The 16,251-nt window shown below is 37.1% G+C and overlaps 1 protein-coding gene across 4 annotated transcripts in view; it reads right to left on the bottom strand.

Moving 5' to 3' along the window:
- Positions 1–16,251, bottom strand: part of LOC109408006 (oxidative stress-responsive serine-rich protein 1) — a 40,743-nt gene that overhangs the window by 11,609 nt on the left and 12,883 nt on the right. For 2 of the 4 annotated variants that reach the window (XM_062853289.1, XM_029879365.2), the window contains exon 2: positions 6,412–6,888. The exons of the other annotated variants lie outside the window; for them this stretch is intronic. The gene's annotated coding sequence lies outside the window, so the exon portion shown is untranslated. The remainder of the gene's footprint in view (positions 1–6,411; positions 6,889–16,251) is intronic. 4 annotated transcript variants of the gene reach the window in all.

A 16,251-nucleotide genomic window follows, 5' to 3' on the forward strand; every position in this document is an offset into this window, starting at 1 on the left:
GTATATACGGTAAACTAACTGTATCATTCTACAAAAATTCAAATAGGGAAATGGAACCATCTCGGCAGGGGTCCTAATTTTGGGCACTTTTCTGCTATAACTCAGCCAATTTTGAACCAATTGACACAATTTTTGGAACGCGATGAGATACGTATAGTATCTAGCCGTGTACAAAATTTCAAGTCAATTGGTTTGGAATTGACTGAGTTATAGCGAAGAGTGCCCAAAATATCGGCCGCTGCCCAAGTGGTTCGCTACCCTATTTTTGGAAGAGTGATTTAAATGTGAAGTTGAGAACAAGAGATTCGTAAAGATAAATGATAATAATAGCGAAGCCATCGACTGGTACACAATAAATTTTAATTTTAGTAACAATAAATTACACAGCGCAACATTTTTTTGTCTCAAGAGCAAACTAATGTGTCTCTGACGGATTTTGGGCCGCTGAATCTGAATCCGGGCTCAGATTTGCTCCAGCACGTCACAATTTCGAGCTATACCTCAATTTATCGGGCAAAATATGGATTTTGGGCTTTTTTGACTGCAAGCCGTTAAGCATGGAATTATTTTTTTCAAGCAATCAAAAGGTGAATTGGTCAATTAACATCTAAACTAACGGTTCATGCAAAATATTTCGTTATACCAAATCAAATTTGATAGATTCAAGCATTTTATGTTAGTATGTAAACTTGCATACAACTTTTGAAGGGTGACTTGTATGGGAAATATCGTACCTAACATAAATCGCTTAAAACTATCAAATTCGATTTGTTAAAACAAAATATTTTGCATGAGTCGTTAATTTAGATGTTAATTGACCAATTTACCTTTTGATTGCTTGAAAAAAATAATTCCATGACACATTCTACCGTGACGTTACAACGTTTTGACGCATTCGTAGTCAGATTTTCCTCTATAACTCATGAAAATGAGCGTAAACCGCAAAATATTTTTTCATATTCGGATTCCTTGTAAAATTTCTGATATATTTGACCTATTGAACATTTAGTTTTCATTAGAAAAACGTGTTCAAGATGCGTATTTGTAGCGTGACGTTACAACGCGCTAGAATCCGACCCTCTCTAACGCGCTGCCAACATCTTAAAAAATCTGCTCGGATTTTTATGATATTCTGAATTTTTTTTTCACCATTGAAATTTATTGGTTTGTTCTTCAATTCAATGGAATAAAACATTTAAATTTCCGATTTGTTTTTGAATAATCGACTTTTACATTTCGTGACGTTACAACGCCCATTCAGTTTCAGACAGGGTTCTGCTCGCGTTGTAACGTCACGAAAATGCACATCATGTTAGAATCAGAATAATCAGCCAAATTTATCCGAATTTGTGAATATATCATTGCATTATCTTCACTGCTTCAAGGGGAACTTTATTCTATTGAAAATTCGTTTTGTGATAAATGGCTCGGAGGGCCAAGTTATTGCTATCAATAGTATGAATACTCCTTCATGAAGGATAATGACACCGGCACCCATCTTTGGTTTAGTATCACCCATATTCTTCTAGTTTTGTTCCAAAGACTAGTGCGCTGAGATCCATTATTTTGCACCGCCAGATATTTAATTTTTTCAGCATATAACTCATCACGCCGTCGAGATAAGGCACATTCTACCGTGGCGTTACAACGTTTCTACGCATTCGTATTCACTATAATTCAATAAAATGACTGTAAACCTCAAAATATTTTATCATAATCAGATTCCTTGTAAAATTTTCCGATATGTTTGACCTGTTTAACATTTAGTTTTCATTAGAAAAACTTGTTTAAAATACGTATTTGTAGCGTGACGTTACAACGCGATAGAATTCGACCCCCTCTACCGCGCAAACAACATATTGAAAAATTTGCTCGGATTTTTATTTTAAACTGAAAATTTCTCCCACCATTGAAATGTATTGGTTTGTTTTTCAATGCAGTGAAATAAAACATATACATTTCGTATTCGTTTTTGGATAATCGACTTTTACATTTCGTGACGTTACAACGCCCGTTCAGTTTTAAACAGGGTTCTGCTCGCGTTGTAACGTCACAAAAATGCGCATCATTTTTGAATCAGAATAATCAGACAAAATTGCCCGAATTTGTGAATATATTATTGCATTATTTTTACTGCTCCAAGAGCAACTTTATTGTATTCAAAGTCCGTTTTGTGATAAATGGCTCGGAGGGCCAAGTTATTGCTATCAGCAGTATGAAAACTCCTTCAAGAAGGTTAATGGTACCCATCTTCGGCCTAGTACCACCCATATTCATCTAATATTGTCCCAAAGACTGAACCGTTGATATTCATTACTTCGCACCGCCAGATATTTTGATTTTGCAGCATAAAACTAATTACGCCGTCAAATTGAACATTTTTTCAATAATTTATGCAATGTCATTGATTCAATTAAAAACGCTTTAAGATGTGCGAGCAGTTATTGAACCAAAGACATACCTGAGGATCTGCATACCACTTAGGGCATCAATTTCTGTAATTCCAGTGACAAATAGACCTAATTCTGACAAAAATAAAATCCATCCTATATATGTCAGACTGTCAGAGTCATAATTACTTAGATAGTTAGTGTCTTTGGCAAAGTTGTTTGATAAGTCAAAAACTTACAGCTGAGATTCAGACACACACTGGGCGACGCTTATTAAAAGTTTACAATAGTTTAGAATTTCTCAAAAAGTTTTCAACAAATTTTGATTAGTTGAGAAACTATTTTTTGGCAAAATCTTTGTGCACTTTATAAGAAGTTACAACATGTTGAATATTTTTTGAATAAATATAAATTTCAACTACCACTAGTCAGTTAGAAACTTGAACCAAACGGCTTTTAAACTGAAAATTCTTGACAAGATAAACAACTTTTCCAAGAACATCAACATTCTAAAAGTCTAAAATCTAAGTAATTAGAGTCCCGAGATATATGAGTTTCAATTCCGTAGGTGATACGTCTGTTTGTCGGTGATTTTTGTTATATCAAAAATAGATGTAACACTGACGTAATATCCATCCCATAGATTTCAAGATCCTAACTATTTAGACAATTGGTGTCCTCGACAAAATTGTTTGGCTGGTCAAGAACTTTCAATTGATGGGCCGTATGATTTCAAATCCTTCCACCAGGAGGCGCTAGAGGGCATACACATTTTTAGTTTTACTTATCTCAGGATCGTGATTAATTGAAAAGATGGTTGCTTCATTATAGTTGTTTGGTAGATCACTAGACTTTCAGTTTAATAGTCGTATGGTATTAATTTCTGCCACATCTGTTGGCCACTCATATCACAGAAATTTTTGGTTTGAGTGGTATTATATCGCAGCACAATTACATCGTAGATTTTGGCCAAACACCATCTCCCCGTCCTTCAAAAGTCTACGTAGTTTATTAACCGGCAATGGTACACAATTTATAAACGATATCTCGAAAAAGAGCTCATACACAACGAGAACGAAACTGTTTTGAATATAGAACTACGTTTGTCCGATTCAGAAGCCGTCCAAGCCAGAAAGATTTGGTCTTTGCCACAGAACTTTTTTTCGTGACGTTACAACGCAAACTTCAACCAGGTGAAACTCAGGCTTCCTTGAACCGATTTACTTTTTTTTAGTCTCATTTGAAAGATCTTTTCGAGTACAAAGAGCATACAAAATTTCATATTTGTAACGTTTTCCGTATTTGAATAAAATTTAAAAATGTTGATTTTTCGTGACGTTACAACGCAATAAAAACCCATACTATGATCAGCCATATTTCAGAGTTGTGAAGTCTTCCGATTAAAAATCTTTTTATGCTAAAAAATCTACATACCGTGAGGTGCCCATATTTCGTGCACTTAAGAATTCTCAAAGTTTGATAAACTGTAGAAATTTTACCATAAAGTATATTAAATTTTTTTCTTCAATAATATTTAGTGCTGGCACAGTAGCTCCAAAGAAAAATATAAATTAGGCAACTTCACATTATACAAGATAGTTACAGCATTAATTTTGATTTGTTTGAAAGTGCCGAATTTCGTGCACGGGTTCCAAATTTCGCTCAAAATGGGTCCAAATTTCGTTCACTCTAAAATACGTGAAATTCGCCTAAATGTGTTAATTTTCAAAACGTAGCATACTCGTATAATACCCATGAAACCGTAACGTGTAGATAAAATCGATATCCGTGACGAAATATGAGTGAATATTTGCTGTTTTACATGTTCGTCCTGGATGTTTACATTAAGATTTCCAAAAATCCTTTGTTTTACTCTTTAATTGGCATCTTAATCAAACAATATATTGTTTGCTATTTGAATGAAATGTTTACTAACTTTACTGATGGTCAAAAATGTGAATCAATTCATTTTTGTACCTAATTGTAGCTTTTTACCTTTCTATTATGTCACATAGTTTATGTGCCATTAATAGGCACATTCCTCGGGAGGTTAGTTCTAGTAAAGTGTCATCTTCCAAATTTGTGGTCTGGTAATAAGGCTTACGGCAATAATTTGCTTGAATGAAACTAGCGGCTGTAAGCTTCTACTACCAATGTTTGGATAAACAAAATCATCCCGAGCTTACTTAGTATTCCCACATTCATAAATTTATTTATTTATTTTTTTACTTTCTACATAGTTTATGAGCAGTCCCTAGCTAATTTTAAGCCAATTAAAATAGTTATTAGAACTATTATTTATAACCGAATCATGCGATGGCTACAAGTACACATGAACCTCTAAAACAAAGTTATAAAAAAGAGTGCACGAAATTAGGGACCCATACAAATTGTGGGTTCCTAATTTCGCCAACAACATAAATGTTGAAACAAAATAAGAAAACAACATTTTTAAGTAATTTTATTGCGTATTATAATAAAACATATTGTATTGAAATAATCAAACATAAATTGGAATATTTACTTTTGCTAGAGATCGAAATACTTGTTCACTTCAGTGAGTGTTGATTTTCTCGTATCTCTGAATATAGCATCTGCTATTTGCATACATTTGCAATTTATTTTTCAATCTTTGACATATATCAAATTTTTCATTTATTTTTTGTGAATTGTATTGAGATCAAATGCAGTTTTGAGGTTATAGCAAATTTTGGATCATTCCGCAGTTAATTAGATAATAATGCTCTCAGATGTCAGTAGTTAACGAAATTTGGACCCGCACGAAATTAGGGCACCCCACGGTACATTTATCTACAAATGATGGAAGACTTTTAAAAAATCAGTGTGTTGGTGTTTAAAATACGATAGTTTGGATGAAAAGTGTGCCTAAAAGACTAAAAATCACAATTTTAATGTTAATCTTAATCGTCGTTCAATTTATATTTATTTTCACACTAATATCATGTCGAATACATTTTTGGATGACAAAAGTAATGTAGAATGTGATAAAAATGTCAAATATGCCATAACTCAACTTCGAAAAATTGGTATTGATGATACGGGGCCCGTAGAATGTGTCCCATGCTTAACGGCTTGCAGTCAAAAAAGCCTAAAATCGCATATTTTGCCCTATAAATCGAGGTATAGCTCAAAATTGTGACGTTCTGGAGCAAATCTGAGCCCGGATTCGGATTCAGCGGCCCAAAATCTGTCAGAGACACATTAGTTTGCTCTGGAGACAGACCAAAAGTTAATTTTTGTTACGCTGTGTTATCAATCACGGGACTGCCACTGTAAATACACTGAAATAATTCTAAGAGCCTATTTTATCAGACACTACACATACATTGTACCCGTAGTCTGACACGTTCACATCAAATGCATCGTTATACGTATCATATCGTGAACAGTTCCGATTGAAAAGCCTTCTAATAAAACTCAACGACACTTGCGCATGCCGGAGTTATATGCACATAACACGATTTATGCATTAGCTGTGCATATAACTTTGGCCGGGAGGAAAAGCAACATTGGAAGATAAAGTGGAATACGTTTTGCAGAATGTCGCAATTCCAGTAAGTGAGCTTCGTGGTTGTGTGGCTAGCGGCGTCGGTCACTTAGGCGTTGTGAGTTCGATTCCCGCTCGAGCCCAAGGAAACTTTTTTTCAAAATGTGAAGAATATTATTGGAGTTGCATATACATTGTCGTACCCAGCCCAAATGATAGAAGCAAAATGCAAGACATATAACAATATAATGGCGATTTGAGAGTCAAACCACATGCGTCGCATATAACTCTCACTTCCCATTTTCAACCTAGATTAGATTCATATGATACTCCAATAGTGCAGTAATATAGGACTGACATATAACTATGATCGGAAGAATTGGCTCAGTGTAGGCGCTCAACTTGTGACTGACCAATCTCAAATAAGTCAATAACAAAGATTTGTTGTGTGCGATCGAAAACAAAAACCAAGAAAACGAACCCCGCGTAGCCACATGCATCAGCATTACTCACCTTTGCACAGAACTGGTCTCGTTGGCGCCAAGCTAGTTTGGTACAATCTGCGGCAATCACCAATGCTACTCTACTATAAACTGCGTTGGCTTATTCCTATTTCTTTCGACGTTTACGTTTATTCACTGATTTGACTGTAGTGCTCCGCACCGCTCGCACGCAGATACCTTCGCATCAGCAACTAGGTATATGTTCATCAAACAACCTGCAACCTGCTCAATGAAAATCCACTGCGATCTCGACCACCGCGCGATCGATTGACGATGGTGTTGCTCTGTCCGACTGTGCGCTAAGCACGGGGTACGAGTGAGGATTATGACGATTCAGTTCCTGCACAGCTAATCAGGAAGTTCAATGACATTCCACCGAGTTTCAATGACGAATCCCGCGCTAAATGGTATCGGTTTTTTTTTGTGGACCTCCTTTCTCTCACTCAAGAGTGTGGCCTAAACACATACTGTTCGATCTAGGTGATAACTGGAAGTGTGCGAAAAGAGACGAGAATATAGAGATTAATTCAGCTAGTCGTGAGGAAGAACATTGCAAGAAATATTTACTTTACTGTTTTTTATTTTAAGAGAAAATTTTGATAATTTAAAGTTTTTCACGCAGAACAACATATAATAAATTCAAAAAAAAATCAAGAAGCAGCATCATAGGGAAGTGAAACCATCTCGGCAGGGGTCCTATTTTGGGCCTTTTATGCTATAACCAAGGGGAATGACATATCCTTTTCTAACCGGAATATCCGAATTTATCCGTTTCCAACCGTCGCTAACCGCGTCTAACTTCTGCTCACTTAGCAGCTCGCTTAGCAACGGTTAGCGACGTTTAGAAACGGATAAATGCGGATATTCCGGTTAGAAAAGGATATGTCATTCCCCTTGGCTATAACTTAGCCAATTCTTAACCAATTGACACAATTTTTGGAACGCGATGAGATACGTATAGTATCTAGCCGTGCACAAAATTTCAAGTCAATTGGTTTGGAATTGACTGAGTTATAGCGAAGAGTGCCCAAAATACCGGCCGCTGCCCAAGTGGTTCGCTACCCTATATCATCCATCTTCTAAATAACTCGTTGAAAAATCCGAGAGGTAAGCGACATGTCTCACAATCAACGGATCTGTGTACGAATCCATGACATTATTTTACTTATATGTATATTATTTATCTATCGATCCGGTTCTAGCGATTGCTAGACCAACTTTCTACCTGCGGTGGCTAATTTGCTGCGTGGCAAGGATGTAATTTATACATCACTTTCACGACGAAAATGATGAACATGATATGATACCGTGGGGTGCCCTAATTTCGCGCGGGTCCAAATTTCGCTCACTGATAATATTTAGAGAACATAATCACAGAACTAATTGTTGCATTGTCCAAATTTCACTTTAGTTAGGTAGTATAGTTAAAGTGAAATTGGGACAATTGCACAATTGTTTTTATTATTATGATGTCTAAATATAATCATTGAGCGTAATTTGGACCCGCGCGAAATTAGGGCACCCCACGGTATCACAAGAATATTTTTGCTGTCTACTTCTAGATTTCTCCAAGCGAATCATTCTGGGATTTCTTCAAAAATGTTTCTGGAATTCCTTTATCGTGCACTTAGAAATCTCTTGGAATTTGTAAAGAAGTTTTTGTTGTTATGCCAATAAAAGTTGAGAGCCCATATAGCCGATGCGGTAACCGCGGGTATTCAGCATTACCGTGTTTAAGGTGACGAGTTCGATTCTCAGTCGGTGCAGAAACTTTTTGTAAAGGAAATTTGTTTTGACTCATTTGGGCATAGAGCAGCCCTTCTCAAAATAGTTTAAGCCTCTATATTTCTTATAGAGCTAGTGGGTCGCGACCCATAGTTTGAGAAAGGAGGGCATAGCGTATCTTCGTGCATACCACACGGTAGATGTGTGCGGAAAAGTTTGCACACTTGGCAAAGCGTGTACTGAAGGCTTTACTCCACGATTTTTTTTTCAAAACTTTACTCTAGAGATTATTTGGCGATAGATCGCAATAGGGATTCGTTCAGAAATTACTCAAGAAATTTATACAAGTACTCCTCTGAATGTTTCTACAGAAATTACTTACGGGATTCGTTTAAGAATTCCTGTTGGGTTTCGTTCCTTCGGGAAATTTCTCCACGAATTCTCCAAGGGATTTCAACTAGTATTTTCAAGGATTCCTTCAGTGATTCCTCTTGGGATTTTTAAGAGGTTTCTCTAAGGATTCTTTTACAGAGATACCTCCAAAGATTTTTTCAGGGATTCCTGAATTATGAATTAAACGCTCGAGTGTATGTCATGGACATTTGGCAACATGTTTCCTGCTTAGAACACTTTTGCGTTTGCATTTAGTCGTATTTTTTTGTATTGTATGCTATTAGACCGGCCCAAATATAAAAATGTCGAAAAATTCCACGGGGCACCCTCTAGAATCGTGCTTTTGGATGAGAAGAACAATCTGTGAAAGATTCAACTCAATCGGTTGAAAAATGAGCTGGCGCAAATGAGTTGAAGGTTTGTATGGGATGATCAGTCCAAATATATGGGAAATTGGATGACCTCCAGTCTCTCATACAGCACGCCGGTTTGGCGAGTTCGATTTGGCTCAGAATTGAAAGAATAACAGTTGATACCCTAATGAACAACTTTGTAGAAGACCATATCATGATAAAATTTGATTTTGTTGCGGTTTTAGCCAAAGAAACCAGGATGAGGACATCTTCCCCCGTTAACCCTCGGTTGTTATATGCAGCACGTGTTGGTCGGCCGTAGCTTGCGCGCTGCATCATAGGCAGCTATGTAATTCTACATTGTCTCGATACTCACCCACATGCGTGAGCAATGGAAATGAAGGACAACATAGCCGCCTATGATGTAGTGAGCAAGTTTCGAACAGCAAACACGTGCTGCATGTAACAACTGAGAGTAAACGGGGGAAGATGTCCTAATCCTGGTTTCGTTGGCTAAAACCGCAACTAAATTAAGTTTTATCATGAAATGGTGTTCTACAAAGTTGTTCATTAGGGTATCAACTGCCATTCTTTCAATTCTGAGTCAAATCGAACTCGACAAACCGGCGTGTAGTATGAGAGACTGGAGGTCATCCAATTTCCCATATATTTGGACTGAACATCCCATACAAACCTTCAACTCATTTGCGCCAGCTCAGTTTTCAACCGATTGAGCTGAATATTTCACAGATTGTTCTTCTCATCAAAAGGCACGATTCTAGAGGGTGCCCCGTGAATTTTGAGAACTTTTTTTTCGCTTCATACAAATGTGGGCCGGTCTAGTATGCTATACTCTGGCTTGTGAAACTGTCCCTAAATTTAATGTGCATTTGTAGCGCTTCAAACATTTCAGGAGCGATCTAGTACAAAACACGCAAGCCGTCCCCTAACAAGGACATAAAATTGTAGACGGTCTTGTGTTGTTGCTCAAATCAGGATGCCCCCTTAGGATTAGAAATTCCTAGACAAAAACAAGCTATGAATGCCGCAACAGATGCTGCGAACTAAAAGGCGAACTGCCAAACAAAATACAATTCTAGGATGACTGATGGACCAAGAACAATTATGAAACCTCGTCATCCTGGGCTCGGACTTAGTTATCTGTTTAGATAACTGGGCACAATTAATGTTATCTGTTGCATGTTTGTGTTTTGTGCATTTGTAATGTTCCATTTTATTTTTCATATCTAAGTTCCCAAACGAGGGGCCCGATACGGAAAATAAAATGTGCATTCATAAGGTTCCAATTTTTCCGTTACATTGGCGCCCAACGTGGGGCACGAATCCACTACCCTGAGATTAAGAGTCTCATGCTCTACCGACTGAGCTAGCCGGGCCGGTAACGGAAAAATTGGAACCTTATGAATGCACATTTTATTTTCCGTATCGGGCCCCTCGTTTGGGAAATTAGATATGAAACATAAAATGGAACATTACAAATGCACACAAAAATGCAACAGATAACATTAATTGTGCCCAGTTATCTAAATAGATAACTAAGTCCGAGCCCAGGATGACGAGGTTTCATAATTGTTCCTGGTCCATCAGTCATCCTAGAATTGTATTTTGTTTGGCAGTTCGCCTTTTAGTTCGCAGCATCTGTTGCGGCATTCATAGCTTGTTTTTGTCTAGGAATTTCTAATCCTAAGGGGGCATCCTGATTTGAGCAACAACACAAGACCGTCTACAATTTTATGTCCGTGTTAGGGGACGGCTTGTGTGTTTTGTACTAGATCGCTCCTGAAATGTTTGAAGCGCTACAAATGCACATTAAATTTAGGGACAGTTTCACAAGCCAGAGTATAGCATACGATACAAAAAATACGACTAAATGTAAACGTAACACACTCCATCTTCTTCTTCTTCTTCTTCTTGGCGTAACGTCCTCACTGGGACAAAGCCTGCTTCTCAGCTTAGTGTTCTATGAGCACTTCCACAGTTATTAACTGAGAGCTTCCTCTGCCAATGACCATTTTGCATGTGTATATCGTGTGGCAGGCACGAAGATACTCTATGCCCAAGGAAGTCAAGGAAATTTCCTTTACGAAAAGATCCTGGACCGACCGGGAATCGAACCCGTCACCCTCAGCATGGTCATGCTGAATACCCGTGCGTTTACCGCCTCGGCTATATGGGCCCACACACTCCATGCAACAATCGAATCGAATTGCATTCTCCAATTCATGAAAAATTCCTAAAATTAAATTACATACGTCACAACAACTTTACAAACGTAACAACACTTTGGAAATTAAAGCGGATATGAATCCCTATTTTTTCCCTTATCTGTAGTGCCTTTTAACTACTGCGTCCATTATTTAGGAATATTGTGGTATGACCCATATTTAGTTTGGTGCTAATCGATTATCCTGTCACAATTGAGCTGTGATGGACATTGGTTGATAAAGCATTCGATCTCAACTAGGCACAACTCGTTTTATAAAGTCTATTACCCTGTTCGTACCTATTACGCCAAATTTCCAAGGGCTCTAATAGCCCTTTTTTCAAATTGACAACCTTTGATTGGACAGTACTCCACAGCTGCAGAGTAAATGTTCAGCGGTTTCGTTTTCACCTTGACAAAAGCTTACTGCCCGGATAAAAACTAACCATAGGGTGTTTGGTGAAAACCATGCCTGCAGCATACAGTGTACCAGCTACAATAATGTATATTGTAATGAAATGGTTCGCTAAAAGCTTCGCACGTTGTAGCTACTATACATTTACATTCGATTTTTATGTAACAATTTATTATACTGTTTTTCTTACGTTTGAACCATTCAATTTTCCGAAATATTATTTTTCCGTACATTTTTAATTATTTATTCAATTTTGGATTTTTTCCGTGCTTTGTTTTTTTGATGTTTGTGAATTTTTTGATGCAAAGGAAAGGAAAGAAAAAAGTGAATAAGTAGAAACATAAATTTAAAGTCAATAAAATGTTTAAATAAGTAGTAAACCAGAACTGCAGATCCAAGAGATATGGTGGGTAGAGTGGGTCATCGTTTATATGGAAAAATGAAAAATTCAATGGTATCTCATCAGATCAAAGCTTTTTTGATCCCATCTCAGGACCCAAATAAGTGTGCAAAATTTGGGCACGATCGGTTGTGTCTTCGTTTTGCGCATCGCGTTTGAAGTTTGTATGGGGTTTTACATGGGAAAACACACTTTTTTGCAATTCTCTTATAACAAGTTCGAATTTGTCTAAAATCATGTAACCAATAAAGTGAAAACATAGCCTAGGGTGTCCTGAAAAACTTTGTCGAAGACCGCGAAGTGAACTGATGCTCATGAAAAAAGTTATAGCGTTGGCATTGCTTGGCGAAACAGCATGATTTTGTTGCTATTGCGGTCTTTGACAAAGTTTTTCAGAACATCTTAGGCCATCATTTTACAGTATTGGTTAAAAAGTTTCAGACAAAACTTTTTCAACTTATGACAAAAATGCAAAAAAGTTTGTTTTCCCATACAAAATCCCAAACAAATTTCAATTGCAATGCGCAAAGTGTAGACGCAACCGATCGTGTTCAAATTTTGCACAGATACTCAGGACCCGAAACGGAACCAAAAAAGCTTTGATCTGAGAAAACGGTTCCGATGACCCACACTAATGGTGGGCTAGGTATGTAAAGTGCGATGAGAGGAAAACGATAGACGAACTTTATCTTTGACGTAGAACCATCTTTAACATATGGACTGGACTGAATACTGAAAGAAATTCTAATATATGTTCGTTTGTGGGTTCGCTTTTTAACCTAACTTATACTTAAATCGAACTTGACAGTTTTCTCATGAGTTGTTATATATTTCCCCGTGTATTTCAAACTTTGGTCAAACTGGAGCCTCAATATTGCAATAACGGTTCAGCACGCTGTAATGATACTTATGTACCTCGTCGTCACCCACTTCATGCAACTACATTAGTGGTCTAATAATACTTAGCGCGCTCGGCATAGTTCCATCATGCCGCTCAAAGTGTTGCCACAAATAATGCTTAGTTTGCGAAACCCGGTTATCTGGCTGGTGGGGCATGGGAGCCTAGAGCTTCAACTGTTAATACAATCAGAGACTACTCAGACCTCGACTCAGACTTAGACGTGGGCAATCCAATATATGAAGGGTTATCCAAAACGCTCTGGAGAATTCCCAAAGCGCATTCTCATAATGCTAGTAATCCTAAGATGCCATTAACAGGAGGAAAATGACAAGATAATATAACATTATATGGTTTATGTTATGTAAAACAATACAACATAACATAAGAGAACCATTCCAAAACCATTTTATCAAATGTATAACCAGTAGTGAAATTACATATCAAAACAATATATTAACAGTACATTTTATTGTTTGAAACCATACGTGTACCATACAATGTACGGTTTATTAAAACCCACGTATCAGAATTTATAACAATTCATTTACAATATAATGTATTGTTTTGCAAAAAAATATATAGGACAAAATTTTTTTTATATTGTTACGATACTTAACAACCCGTACAGTATATTGTAAAAATCTTATTTACAATTTACCAGTGGCGTCGCGTAACCTCACTTTTTACCTGTGCACCAACCCTAAAACTTGCAATTGCAGGGGATTTATGATCAAAATCGAAATAGAAATGAGTGAAAGCAGCTATTCTTGTCGTTTTCTAATTATTACAAGCAAATTAGTTCAAAGAATTCAAGAATTTATACTTGGTGCACAGGTAAAAAGTGAGGTTACGCGACGCCACTGCAATTTACTGTATGGTGTCTACATTACATTATATTGTTTTTGTATTTTTATTTTTACTGTGGTGTCTATTGTAAAAATATGGTTTGAAATAGTACTGTTACAATACAACGTTCGGTTTTTCTACTGTATTTTTTATTCGGGTGCTTACTCTCACAGAAAATTTGACGTTTGAGCAGTGCCGACACCTCTCAAACGTCAAATTTCGTGTGAGAGTAGGCAGGCCAGCATAAATTCGTGCAGTGCACCATTGTTCAAATTTAGTATGGTCCTGGGTTTTGCTTCACTAGGTCTTATAAATCTTTTTGCTTGTCTGGATGTATCCGTGTTTTCCAATTGGATTCTACCACAGACATTCCCCATGTTTTTAGTTTCATCCTAAGAGTACACTCAGGAACACCACATAATAGTTCAGGGCCTACGAAGCTCAATGCTCCACCCTTGTCGACGTTTTCATTTCCCTGAATTCCACAATGACCGGGCACCCAGTATAATGTTACTTCTTTTCTACTGACCAACTCCTTCAAAGAAAGAATGCATTCCCACACTAGCTTGGACTGGCACGTGAATGCCTTTAGCGCATTTAGAGCAGCTTGACTGTCAGAGAAGCTGTTGATTTTTGCCATCCTGTAATTTCTTTTTAAACATATTTTGGCACACTCTAATAGGGCTTGAATTTCTGCTGGAAACACAGTGGAACTGCATCCCCTTCCCCTATCCCAAGTTACGGTAAAGATGGGCGTGGCCGGGAATAATGACATTTGTGCTTTTGGTATTCTTGCATAAGATCGGAGCAAAGTTAACTCCCCGGCCTTGTTCCGAAAAGCAATCCGAGCAAGATTAACAAAAGGTACATGAATGTTTTTAGTATCCAATCTACGAAGTATATCGTAACTACGCTAACGCTAACGCTAACAAAGTGGAACTGCATCCTATTGGTATAGCTTTACTTATACATACCAGGACCAGTATTTTCACCCAACTTACATAGATCGATCAGTATAAAATACAATAGAAACTGGACGGAACCTTGGCCCACCAGAATCCCAAATAAAGCGGCTTGGATTGACGAGGTTAGAAAACGCGACTCAAATGAGGTGATTCTTCTTTTGATTCACACGGCGAGTCACCTCATTCGACTCAAGGTTTCTCACATCGATTTTCGTTTCAAGCTGTGTCACGTCACTTCATTCGTAGAATGAGCACAAAAGTAATAAAATTTATTATATAAATAATATAAATCATTTAACCCTCTAATACCCAACCCCGCCTTTAGACGGGGTATAGTTTGAGCATTTTTGTAATTTTTGTTTCGTGGACAATCAAATTTTTTATCTTTACTATTACTTTAGAGCTTTTAGTAGAACTTGTTACTTCAGACTCTAGTTTAATTTAAAAACACTTTACTAATACTTTACTTTTGCAAAAGAAAAATAAAAAATGAATAACTCTTTTAAAGAAAAACTAGAAAGGACGAGCAAATTCCTTTTAATTCTACTACTGTGCTTATCTTCGGACAGATAGGCCTATTTCGTCTGTGACTTACAGACTTCTTCAGTGTCAAGTGCTCGACTGAAGAAAACCTCGCATTCGTTGTGGTATTTATACTAGGAGTGTATGTGTAGGTACGTGTGTGGGTAAAAGTGTAGGTATAAAAATGTAGGTACAAAATTGTAGGTACATATTTGTAAAAAAGGGGGGTGTATCTGCCTGTTAGAAAACAGGGTGTCAATAAGATACCTAAAGCTAGGAAAATTCCTACCGATTTGGTAGGTAGTCAATTGGTGTTTGTTGTGTTATTTTTTCCTGCCGATTTGGTAGGTAGTCAATTTGTGTTTTGTGTATTGTGTAATGTTTTGTGTGTGTTAGGTAAAAATTTAATCAGCCATGTGTACCCATTGCCCTGATCCTTGTTAAGTAGTTTTTTATTGTTTTGTTTGTAAATTTCTAAACTTTCTGCAACATCAAGTTTCCATGGGTTTGTAATGTGTCGTAAGAGTTTAATATTTGAAGTATTCATAAAATGTCCTTCATTGAAAATATGTTCAGCAACTTTAGATTTAAAATGATGAATGAGTCCCTTGTCTGTGTCTTTGTGTGCTTGTGATACTTCCGTTATGTGTTCTTTGAATCGTGTGTTGAGTGTGCGTTTTGTTTGTCCTATGTATATTTTGTCACAGTGATTACATGTTACTTTGTAAACACCAGATTTTGTTAAGTTGTCCAACGGGTCTTTCGTAGATCCTAAGAGAGTTTGAAGTTGGTTAGCTTTGCTTGTGAAAACTAATTCAAAACCAAACTTTCTGAGAATTGGTCGGAGTTTTTTGGTGTCATTGTTGTAGTTCACAGTTATCCGTTTAAGTGTAGGTTCTGTCCGTGTCAGTGTAGTCAAAGAACGTCTGTATTGTTGTTGTGTCTTTTTGTTGATGATCTGTTGTATTGTTTGTTTTGTGTAACCGTTCAACTGTGCTGTTTCGAAAATGTAATTAAGTTCTTTCGTTTTTCCTGTTTCACTAAGTGGAAGTGTCTGCATTCGGTGTATCATGTGATTGAAGGATGCAATTTTGTGTTGATGTGAG

This window comes from Aedes albopictus, chromosome 2 (assembly GCF_035046485.1).
Source record: "Aedes albopictus strain Foshan chromosome 2, AalbF5, whole genome shotgun sequence".
Classification (NCBI taxonomy): domain Eukaryota; kingdom Metazoa; phylum Arthropoda; class Insecta; order Diptera; family Culicidae; genus Aedes; species Aedes albopictus.